We start from the raw sequence: 10523 nt of genomic DNA, 5'->3' as shown, positions 1-10523 counted from the left end.
CAGAAGCACAGATCTAAAGGCAATACAGCCTGGAGGCACCGCAGAGCTATGATAGAAGAAAACCAGCTGAGAGAACCTGCACTCTGCATGATTGACCAGAGCAGGAGAACTACAGAAGCACAGATCTAAAGGCAATACAGCATGGAGGCACCGCAGAGCTATGATAGAAGAAACCAGCTGAGAGACCCTGCACTCTGCATGATGGACCACAGCAGGAGAACTACAGAAGCACAGATCTAAATGCAATACAGCCTGGAGGCACCGCAGAGCTATGATAGAAGAAACCAGCTGAGAGACCCTGCACTCTGCATGATGGACCAGAGCAGGAGAACTACAGAAGCACAGATCTAAAGGCAATACAGCCTGGAGGCACCGCAGAGCTATGATAGAAGAAACCAGCTGAGAGACCCTGCACTCTGCATGATGGACCAGAGCAGGAGAACTACAGAAGCACAGATCTAAAGGCAATACAGCCTGCAGGCACCGCAGAGCTATGATAGAAGAAAACCAGCTGAGGTACCCTGCACTCTGCATGACTGACCAGAGCAGGAGAACTACAGAAGCACAGATCTAAATGCAATACAGCCTGCAGGCACCGCAGAGCTATGATAGAAGAACCCAGCTGAGAGACCCTGCACTCTGCATGATGGACCAGAGCAGGAGAACTACAGAAGCACAGATCTAAAGGCAATACAGCCTGCAGGCACCGCAGAGCTATGATAGAAGAAACCAGCTGAGAGACCCTGCACTCTGCATGATTGACCACAGCAGGAGAACTACAGAAGCACAGATCTAAAGGCAATACAGCCTGGAGGCACCGCAGAGCTATGATAGAAGAAAACCAGCTGAGAGACCCTGCACTCTGCATGACTGACCAGAGCAGGAGAACTACAGAAGCACAGATCTAAATGCAATACAGCCTGCAGGCACCGCAGAGCTATGATAGAAGAAACCAGCTGAGAGACCCTGCACTCTGCATGATGGACCAGAGCAGGAGAACTACAGAAGCACAGATCTAAAGGCAATACAGCCTGGAGGCACCGCAGAGCTATGATAGAAGAAAACCAGCTGAGAGACCCTGCACTCTGCATGATGGACCACAGCAGGAGAACTACAGAAGCACAGATCTAAATGCAATACAGCCTGCAGGCACCGCAGAGCTATGATAGAAGAAAACCAGCTGAGAGACCCTGCACTCTGCATGACTGACCAGAGCAGGAGAACTACAGAAGCACAGATCTAAATGCAATACAGCCTGCAGGCACCGCAGAGCTATGATAGAAGAAACCAGCTGAGAGACCCTGCACTCTGCATGATGGACCACAGCAGGAGAACTACAGAAGCACAGATCTAAATGCAATACAGCCTGGAGGCACCGCAGAGCTATGATAGAAGAAACCAGCTGAGGGACCCTGCACTCTGCATGATTGACCACAGCAGGAGAACTACAGAAGCACAGATCTAAATGCAATACAGCCTGGAGGCACCGCAGAGCTATGATAGAAGAAACCAGCTGAGAGACCCTGCACTCTGCATGATTGACCAGAGCAGGAGAACTACAGAAGCACAGATCTAAAGGCAATACAGCCTGGAGGCACCGCAGAGCTATGATAGAAGAAACCAGCTGAGAGACCCTGCACTCTGCATGATTGACCACAGCAGGAGAACTACAGAAGCACAGATCTAAAGGCAATACAGCCTGCAGGCACCGCAGAGCTATGATAGAAGAAACCAGCTGAGAGACCCTGCACTCTGCATGATTGACCACAGCAGGAGAACTACAGAAGCACAGATCTAAAGGCAATACAGCCTGGAGGCACCGCAGAGCTATGATAGAAGAAAACCAGCTGAGAGACCCTGCACTCTGCATGACTGACCAGAGCAGGAGAACTACAGAAGCACAGATCTAAATGCAATACAGCCTGCAGGCACCGCAGAGCTATGATAGAAGAAACCAGCTGAGAGACCCTGCACTCTGCATGATTGACCAGAGCAGGAGAACTACAGAAGCACAGATCTAAATGCAATACAGCCTGCAGGCACCGCAGAGCTATGATAGAAGAAACCAGCTGAGAGACCCTGCACTCTGCATGATGGACCACAGCAGGAGAACTACAGAAGCACAGATCTAAAGGCAATACAGCCTGCAGGCACCGCAGAGCTATGATAGAAGAAACCAGCTGAGAGACCCTGCACTCTGCATGACTGACCACAGCAGGAGAACTACAGAAGCACAGATCTAAAGGCAATACAGACTGCAGGCACCGCAGAGCTATGATAGAAGAAACCAGCTGAGAGACCCTGCACTCTACATGATTGACCACAGCAGGAGAACTACAGAAGCACAGATCTAAAGGCAATACAGCCTGGAGGCACCGCAGAGCTATGATAGAAGAAAACCAGCTGAGGGACCCTACACTCTGCATGATGGACCACAGCAGGAGAACTACAGAAGCACAGATCTAAAGGCAATACAGCCTGCAGGCACCGCAGAGCTATGATAGAAGAAACCAGCTGAGAGACCCTGCACTCTGCATGATTGACCACAGCAGGAGAACTACAGAAGCACAGATCTAAATGCAATACAGCCTGGAGGCACCGCAGAGCTATGATAGAAGAAAACCAGCTGAGAGACCCTGCACTCTGCATGATTGACCATAGCAGGAGAACTACAGAAGCTCAGATCTAAATGCAATACTGCCTGCAGGCACCGCAGAGCTATGATAGAAGAAACCAGCTGAGAGACCCTGCACTCTGCATGATTGACCAGAGCAGGAGAACTACAGAAGCACAGATCTAAAGGCAATACAGCCTGCAGGCACCGCAGAGCTATGATAGAAGAAACCAGCTGAGAGACGCTGCACTCTGCATGATTGACCAGAGCAGGAGAACTACAGAAGCACAGATCTAAAGGCAATACAGCCTGCAGGCACCGCAGAGCTATGATAGAAGAAACCAGCTGAGAGACCCTGCACTCTGCATGATTGACCAGAGCAGGAGAACTACAGAAGCAAAGATCTAAAGGCAATACAGCCTGCAGGCACCGCAGAGCTATGATAGAAGAAACCAGCTGAGATACCCTGCACTCTGCATGATTGACCATAGCAGGAGAACTACAGAAGCTCAGATCTAAATGCAATACAGCCTGCAGGCACCGCAGAGCTATGATAGAAGAAACCAGCTGAGAGACCCTGCACTCTGCATGATTGACCAGAGCAGGAGAACTACAGAAGCACAGATCTAAAGGCAATACAGCCTGCAGGCACCGCAGAGCTATGATAGAAGAAACCAGCTGAGAGACGCTGCACTCTGCATGATTGACCAGAGCAGGAGAACTACAGAAGCACAGATCTAAAGGCAATACAGCCTGCAGGCACCGCAGAGCTATGATAGAAGAAACCAGCTGAGAGACCCTGCACTCTGCATGATTGACCAGAGCAGGAGAACTACAGAAGCAAAGATCTAAAGGCAATACAGCCTGGAGGCACCGCAGAGCTATGATAGAAGAAAACCAGCTGAGAGACCCTGCAGTCTGCATGACTGACCACAGCAGGAGAACTACAGAAGCACAGATCTAAATGCAATACAGCCTGGAGGCACCGCAGAGCTATGATAGAAGAAACCAGCTGAGAGACCCTGCACTCTGCATGATGGACCAGAGCAGGAGAACTACAGAAGCACAGATCTAAATGCAATACAGCCTGCAGGCACCGCAGAGCTATGATAGAAGAAAACCAGCTGAGAGACCCTGCACTCTGCATGATTGACCACAGCAGGAGAACTACAGAAGCACAGATCTAAATGCAATACAGCCTGGAGGCACCGCAGAGCTATAATAGAAGAAAACCAGCTGAGGGACCCTGCACTCTGCATGATTGACCAGAGCAGGAGAACTACAGAAGCACAGATCTAAAGGCAATACAGCCTGCAGGCACCGCAGAGCTATGATAGAAGAAAACCAGCTGAGAGACCCTGCACTCTACATGATTGACCACAGCAGGAGAACTACAGAAGCACAGATCTAAAGGCAATACAGCCTGCAGGCACCGCAGAGCTATGATAGAAGAAACCAGCTGAGAGACCCTACACTCTGCATGACTGACCAGAGCAGGAGAACTACAGAAGCACAGATCTAAATGCAATACAGCCTGGAGGCACCGCAGAGCTATGATAGAAGAAACCAGCTGAGAGACCCTGCACTCTGCATGATTGACCAGAGCATGAGAACTACAGAAGCACAGATCTAAAGGCAATACAGCCTGCAGGAACCGCAGAGCTATGATAGAAGAAACCAGCTGAGAGACCCTGCACTCTGCATGATTGACCACAGCAGGAGAACTACAGAAGCACAGATCTAAATGCAATACAGCCTGCAGGCACCGCAGAGCTATGATAGAAGAAACCAGCTGAGAGACCCTGCACTCTGCATGATGGACCAGAGCAGGAGAACTACAGAATCACAGATCTAAATGCAATACAGCCTGCAGGCACCGCAGAGCTATGATAGAAGAAAACCAGCTGAGAGACCCTGCACTCTGCATGATGGACCAGAGCAGGAGAACTACAGAAGCACAGATTTAAATGCAATACAGCCTGGAGGCACCGCAGAGCTATGATAGAAGAAACCAGCTGAGAGACCCTGCACTCTGCATGATTGACCAGAGCAGGAGAACTACAGAAGCACAGATCTAAATGCAATACAGCCTGGAGGCACCGCAGAGCTATGATAGAAGAAACCAGCTGAGAGACCCTGCACTCTGCATGATTGACCAGAGCAGGAGAACTACAGAAGCACAGATCTAAATGCAATACAGCCTGGAGGCACCGCAGAGCTATAATAGAAGAAAACCAGCTGAGGGACCCTGCACTCTGCATGATTGACCACAGCAGGAGAACTACAGAAGCACAGATCTAAATGCAATACAGCCTGCAGGCACCGCAGAGCTATGATAGAAGAAAACCAGCTGAGAGACCCTGCACTCTGCATGACTGACCACAGCAGGAGAACTACAGAAGCACAGATCTAAATGCAATACAGCCTGGAGGCACAGCAGAGCTATGATAGAAGAAAACCAGCTGAGAGACCCTGGACTCTGCATGATGGACCAGAGCAGGAGAACTACAGAAGCACAGATCTAAATGCAATACAGCCTGGAGGCACCGCAGAGCTATGATAGAAGAAAACCAGCTGAGAGACCCTGCACTCTGCATGATTGACCAGAGCAGGAGAACTACAGAAGCACAGATCTAAAGGCAATACAGCCTGCAGGCACTGCAGAGCTATGATAGAAGAAACCAGCTGAGAGACCCTGCACTCTGCATGACTGACCACAGCAGGAGAACTACAGAAGCACAGATCTAAAGGCAATACAGCCTGGAGGCACCGCAGAGCTATGAAAGAAGAAACCAGCTGAGAGACCCTGCACTCTGCATGATTGACCACAGCAGGAGAACTACAGAAGCACAGATCTAAATGCAATACAGCCTGGAGGCACCGCAGAGCTATGATAGAAGAAACCAGCTGAGAGACCCTGCACTCTGCATGATTGACCAGAGCAGGAGAACTACAGAAGCACAGATCTAAATGCAATACAGCCTGGAGGCACCGCAGAGCTATGATAGAAGAAACCAGCTGAGAGACCCTGCACTCTGCATGATTGACCACAGCAGGAGAACTACAGAAGCACAGATCTAAATGCAATACAGCCTGGAGGCACCGCAGAGCTATAATAGAAGAAAACCAGCTGAGGGACCCTGCACTCTGCATGATTGACCACAGCAGGAGAACTACAGAAGCACAGATCTAAATGCAATACAGCCTGCAGGCACCGCAGAGCTATGATAGAAGAAAACCAGCTGAGAGACCCTGCACTCTGCATGACTGACCACAGCAGGAGAACTACAGAAGCACAGATCTAAATGCAATACAGCCTGGAGGCACCGCAGAGCTATGATAGAAGAAAACCAGCTGAGAGACCCTGCACTCTGCATGATGGACCAGAGCAGGAGAACTACAGAAGCACAGATCTAAATGCAATACAGCCTGGAGGCACCGCAGAGCTATGATAGAAGAAACCAGCTGAGAGACCCTGCACTCTGCATGATTGACCAGAGCAGGAGAACTACAGAAGCACAGATCTAAAGGCAATACAGCCTGCAGGCACTGCAGAGCTATGATAGAAGAAACCAGCTGAGAGACCCTGCACTCTACATGATTGACCACAGCAGGAGAACTACAGAAGCTCAGATCTAAATGCAATACAGCCTGGAGGCACCGCAGAGCTATGATAGAAGAAAACCAGCTGAGAGACCCTGCACTCTGCATGATTGACCACAGCAGGAGAACTACAGAAGCACAGATCTAAAGGCAATACAGCCTGGAGGCACCGCAGAGCTATGAAAGAAGAAACCAGCTGAGAGACCCTGCACTCTGCATGATGGACCAGAGCAGGAGAACTACAGAAGCACAGATCTAAAGGCAATACAGCCTGGAGGCACCGCAGAGCTATGATAGAAGAAACCAGCTGAGGGACCCTGCACTCTGCATGATTGACCACAGCAGGAGAACTACAGAAGCACAGATCTAAAGGCAATACAGCCTGCAGGCACCGCAGAGCTATGATAGAAGAAACCAGCTGAGAGACCCTGCACTCTGCATGATTGACCACAGCAGGAGAACTACAGAAGCACAGATCTAAAGGCAATACAGCCTGCAGGCACCGCAGAGCTATGATAGAAGAAACCAGCTGAGAGACCCTGCACTCTGCATGATTGACCACAGCAGGAGAACTACAGAAGCACAGATCTAAAGGCAATACAGCCTGGAGGCACCGCAGAGCTATGATAGAAGAAACCAGCTGAGGGACCCTGCACTCTGCATGATTGACCACAGCAGGAGAACTACAGAAGCACAGATCTAAAGGCAATACAGCCTGGAGGCACCGCAGAACTATGATAGAAGAAAACCAGCTGAGAGACCCTGCACTCTGCATGATTGACCACAGCAGGAGAACTACAGAAGCACAGATCTAAATGCAATACAGCCTGCAGGCACCGCAGAGCTATGATAGAAGAAACCAGCTGAGAGACCCTGCACTCTGCATGATTGACCACAGCAGGAGAACTACAGAAGCACAGATCTAAAGGCAATACAGCCTGGAGGCACCGCAGAGCTATGATAGAAGAAAACCAGCTGAGAGACCCTGCACTCTGCATGATGGACCACAGCAGGAGAACTACAGAAGCACAGATCTAAATGCAATACAGCCTGCAGGCACCGCAGAGCTATGATAGAAGAAAACCAGCTGAGAGACCCTGCACTCTGCATGATGGACCAGAGCAGGAGAACTACAGAAGCACAGATCTAAATGCAATACAGCCTGCAGGCACCGCAGAGCTATGATAGAAGAAAACCAGCTGAGAGACCCTGCACTCTGCATGATGGACCAGAGCAGGAGAACTACAGAAGCACAGATCTAAATGCAATACAGCCTGGAGGCACCGCAGAGCTATGATAGAAGAAACCAGCTGAGAGACCCTGCACTCTGCATGATGGACCAGAGCAGGAGAACTACAGAAGCACAGATCTAAATGCAATACAGCCTGGATGCACCGCAGAGCTATAATAGAAGAAAACCAGCTGAGGGACCCTGCACTCTGCATGATTGACCACAGCAGGAGAACTACAGAAGCACAGATCTAAATGCAATACAGCCTGCAGGCACCGCAGAGCTATGATAGAAGAAAACCAGCTGAGAGACCCTGCACTCTGCATGACTGACCACAGCAGGAGAACTACAGAAGCACAGATCTAAATGCAATACAGCCTGGAGGCACCGCAGAGCTATGATAGAAGAAAACCAGCTGAGAGACCCTGCACTCTGCATGATGGACCAGAGCAGGAGAACTACAGAAGCACAGATCTAAATGCAATACAGCCTGGAGGCACCGCAGAGCTATGATAGAAGAAACCAGCTGAGAGACCCTGCACTCTGCATGATTGACCACAGCAGGAGAACTACAGAAGCACAGATCTAAATGCAATACAGCCTGCAGGCACCGCAGAGCTATGATAGAAGAAAACCAGCTGAGAGACCCTGCACTCTGCATGACTGACCACAGCAGGAGAACTACAGAAGCACAGATCTAAATGCAATACAGCCTGGAGGCACCGCAGAGCTATGATAGAAGAAAACCAGCTGAGAGACCCTGCACTCTGCATGATTGACCAGAGCAGGAGAACTACAGAAGCACAGATCTAAATGCAATACAGCCTGGAGACACCGCAGAGCTATGATAGAAGAAAACCAGCTGAGAGACCCTGCACTCTGCATGATTGACCAGAGCAGGAGAACTACAGAAGCACAGATCTAAAGGCAATACAGCCTGCAGGCACTGCAGAGCTATGATAGAAGAAACCAGCTGAGAGACCCTGCACTCTGCATGATTGACCACAGCAGGAGAACTACAGAAGCACAGATCTAAAGGCAATACAGCCTGGAGGAACCGCAGAGCTATGATAGAAGAAAACCAGCTGAGAGACCCTGCACTCTGCATGATGGACCAGAGCAGGAGAACTACAGAAGCACAGATCTAAATGCAATACAGCCTGGAGGCACCGCAGAGCTATGATAGAAGAAACCAGCTGAGAGTCCCTGCACTCTGCATGATTGACCACAGCAGGAGAACTACAGAAGCACAGATCTAAATGCAATACAGCCTGCAGGCACCGCAGAGCTATGATAGAAGAAACCAGCTGAGAGACCCTGCACTCTGCATGATTGACCACAGCAGGAGAACTACAGAAGCACAGATCTAAATGCAATACAGCCTGGAGGCACCGCAGAGCTATGATAGAAGAAAACCAGCTGAGAGACCCTGCACTCTGCAAGATGGACCAGAGCAGGAGAACTACAGAAGCACAGATCTAAATGCAATACAGCCTGCAGGCACCGCAGAGCTATGATAGAAGAAACCAGCTGAGAGACCCTGCACTCTGCATGATGGACCAGAGCAGGAGAACTACAGAAGCACAGATCTAAATGCAATACAGCCTGGAGGCACCGCAGAGCTATGATAGAAGAAAACCAGCTGAGGGACCCTGCACTCTGCATGATGGACCAGAGCAGGAGAACTACAGAAGCACAGATCTAAATGCAATACAGCCTGGATGCACCGCAGAGCTATAATAGAAGAAAAACAGCTGAGGGACCCTGCACTCTGCATGATTGACCACAGCAGGAGAACTACAGAAGCACAGATCTAAATGCAATACAGCCTGCAGGCACCGCAGAGCTATGATAGAAGAAAACCAGCTGAGAGACCCTGCACTCTGCATGACTGACCACAGCAGGAGAACTACAGAAGCACAGATCTAAATGCAATACAGCCTGGAGGCACCGCAGAGCTATGATAGAAGAAAACCAGCTGAGAGACCCTGCACTCTGCATGATGGACCAGAGCAGGAGAACTACAGAAGCACAGATCTAAATGCAATACAGCCTGGAGGCACCGCAGAGCTATGATAGAAGAAAACCAGCTGAGAGACCATGCACTCTGCATGATTGACCACAGCAGGAGAACTACAGAAGCACAGATCTAAAGGCAATACAGCCTGGAGGCACCGCAGGGCTATGATAGAAGAAAAGCAGCTGAGAGACCCTGCACTCTGCATGACTGACCACAGCAGGAGAACTACAGAAGCACAGATCTAAAGGCAATACAGCCTGGAGGCACAGCAGAGCTATAAAAGAAGAAACCAGCTGAGAGACCCTGCACTCTGCATGATGGACCAGAGCAGGAGAACTACAGAAGCACAGATCTAAATGCAATACAGCCTGGAGGCACCGCAGAGCTATGATAGAAGAAACCAGCTGAGAGACCCTGCACTCTGCATGATGCACCAGAGCAGGAGAACTACAGAAGCACAGATCTAAATGCAATACAGCCTGGAGGCACAGCAGAGCTATGATAGAAGAAAACCAGCTGAGAGACCCTGCACTCTGCATGATGGACCAGAGCAGGAGAACTACAGAAGCACAGATCTAAATGCAATACAGCCTGCAGGCACCGCAGAGCTATGATAGAAGAAGCCAGCTGAGAGACCCTGCACTCTGCATGATGGACCAGAGCAGGAGAACTACAGAAGCACAGATCTAAATGCAATACAGCCTGCAGGCACCGCATAGCTATGATAGAAGAAACCAGCTGAGAGACCCTGCACTCTGCATGATGGACCAGAGCAGGAGAACTACAGAAGCACAGATCTAAATGCAATACAGCCTGGAGGCACCGCAGAGCTATGATAGAAGAAACCAGCTGAGGGACCCTGCACTCTGCATGATGGACCAGAGCAGGAGAACTACAGAAGCACAGATCTAAATGCAATACAGCCTAGATGCACCGCAGAGCTATAATAGAAGAAAACCAGCTGAGGGACCCTGCACTCTGCATGATTGACCAGAGCAGGAGAACTACAGAAGCTCAGATCTAAATGCAATACAGCCTGCAGGCACCGCAGAGCT

This window comes from Phyllobates terribilis, unplaced genomic scaffold, assembly GCF_046119375.1.
Source record: "Phyllobates terribilis strain yellow unplaced genomic scaffold, ASM4611937v1 Scaffold_247__1_contigs__length_2908721, whole genome shotgun sequence".
Taxonomy (NCBI): domain Eukaryota; kingdom Metazoa; phylum Chordata; class Amphibia; order Anura; family Dendrobatidae; genus Phyllobates; species Phyllobates terribilis.
Note: the sequence above shows the minus strand (reverse complement) of the source record.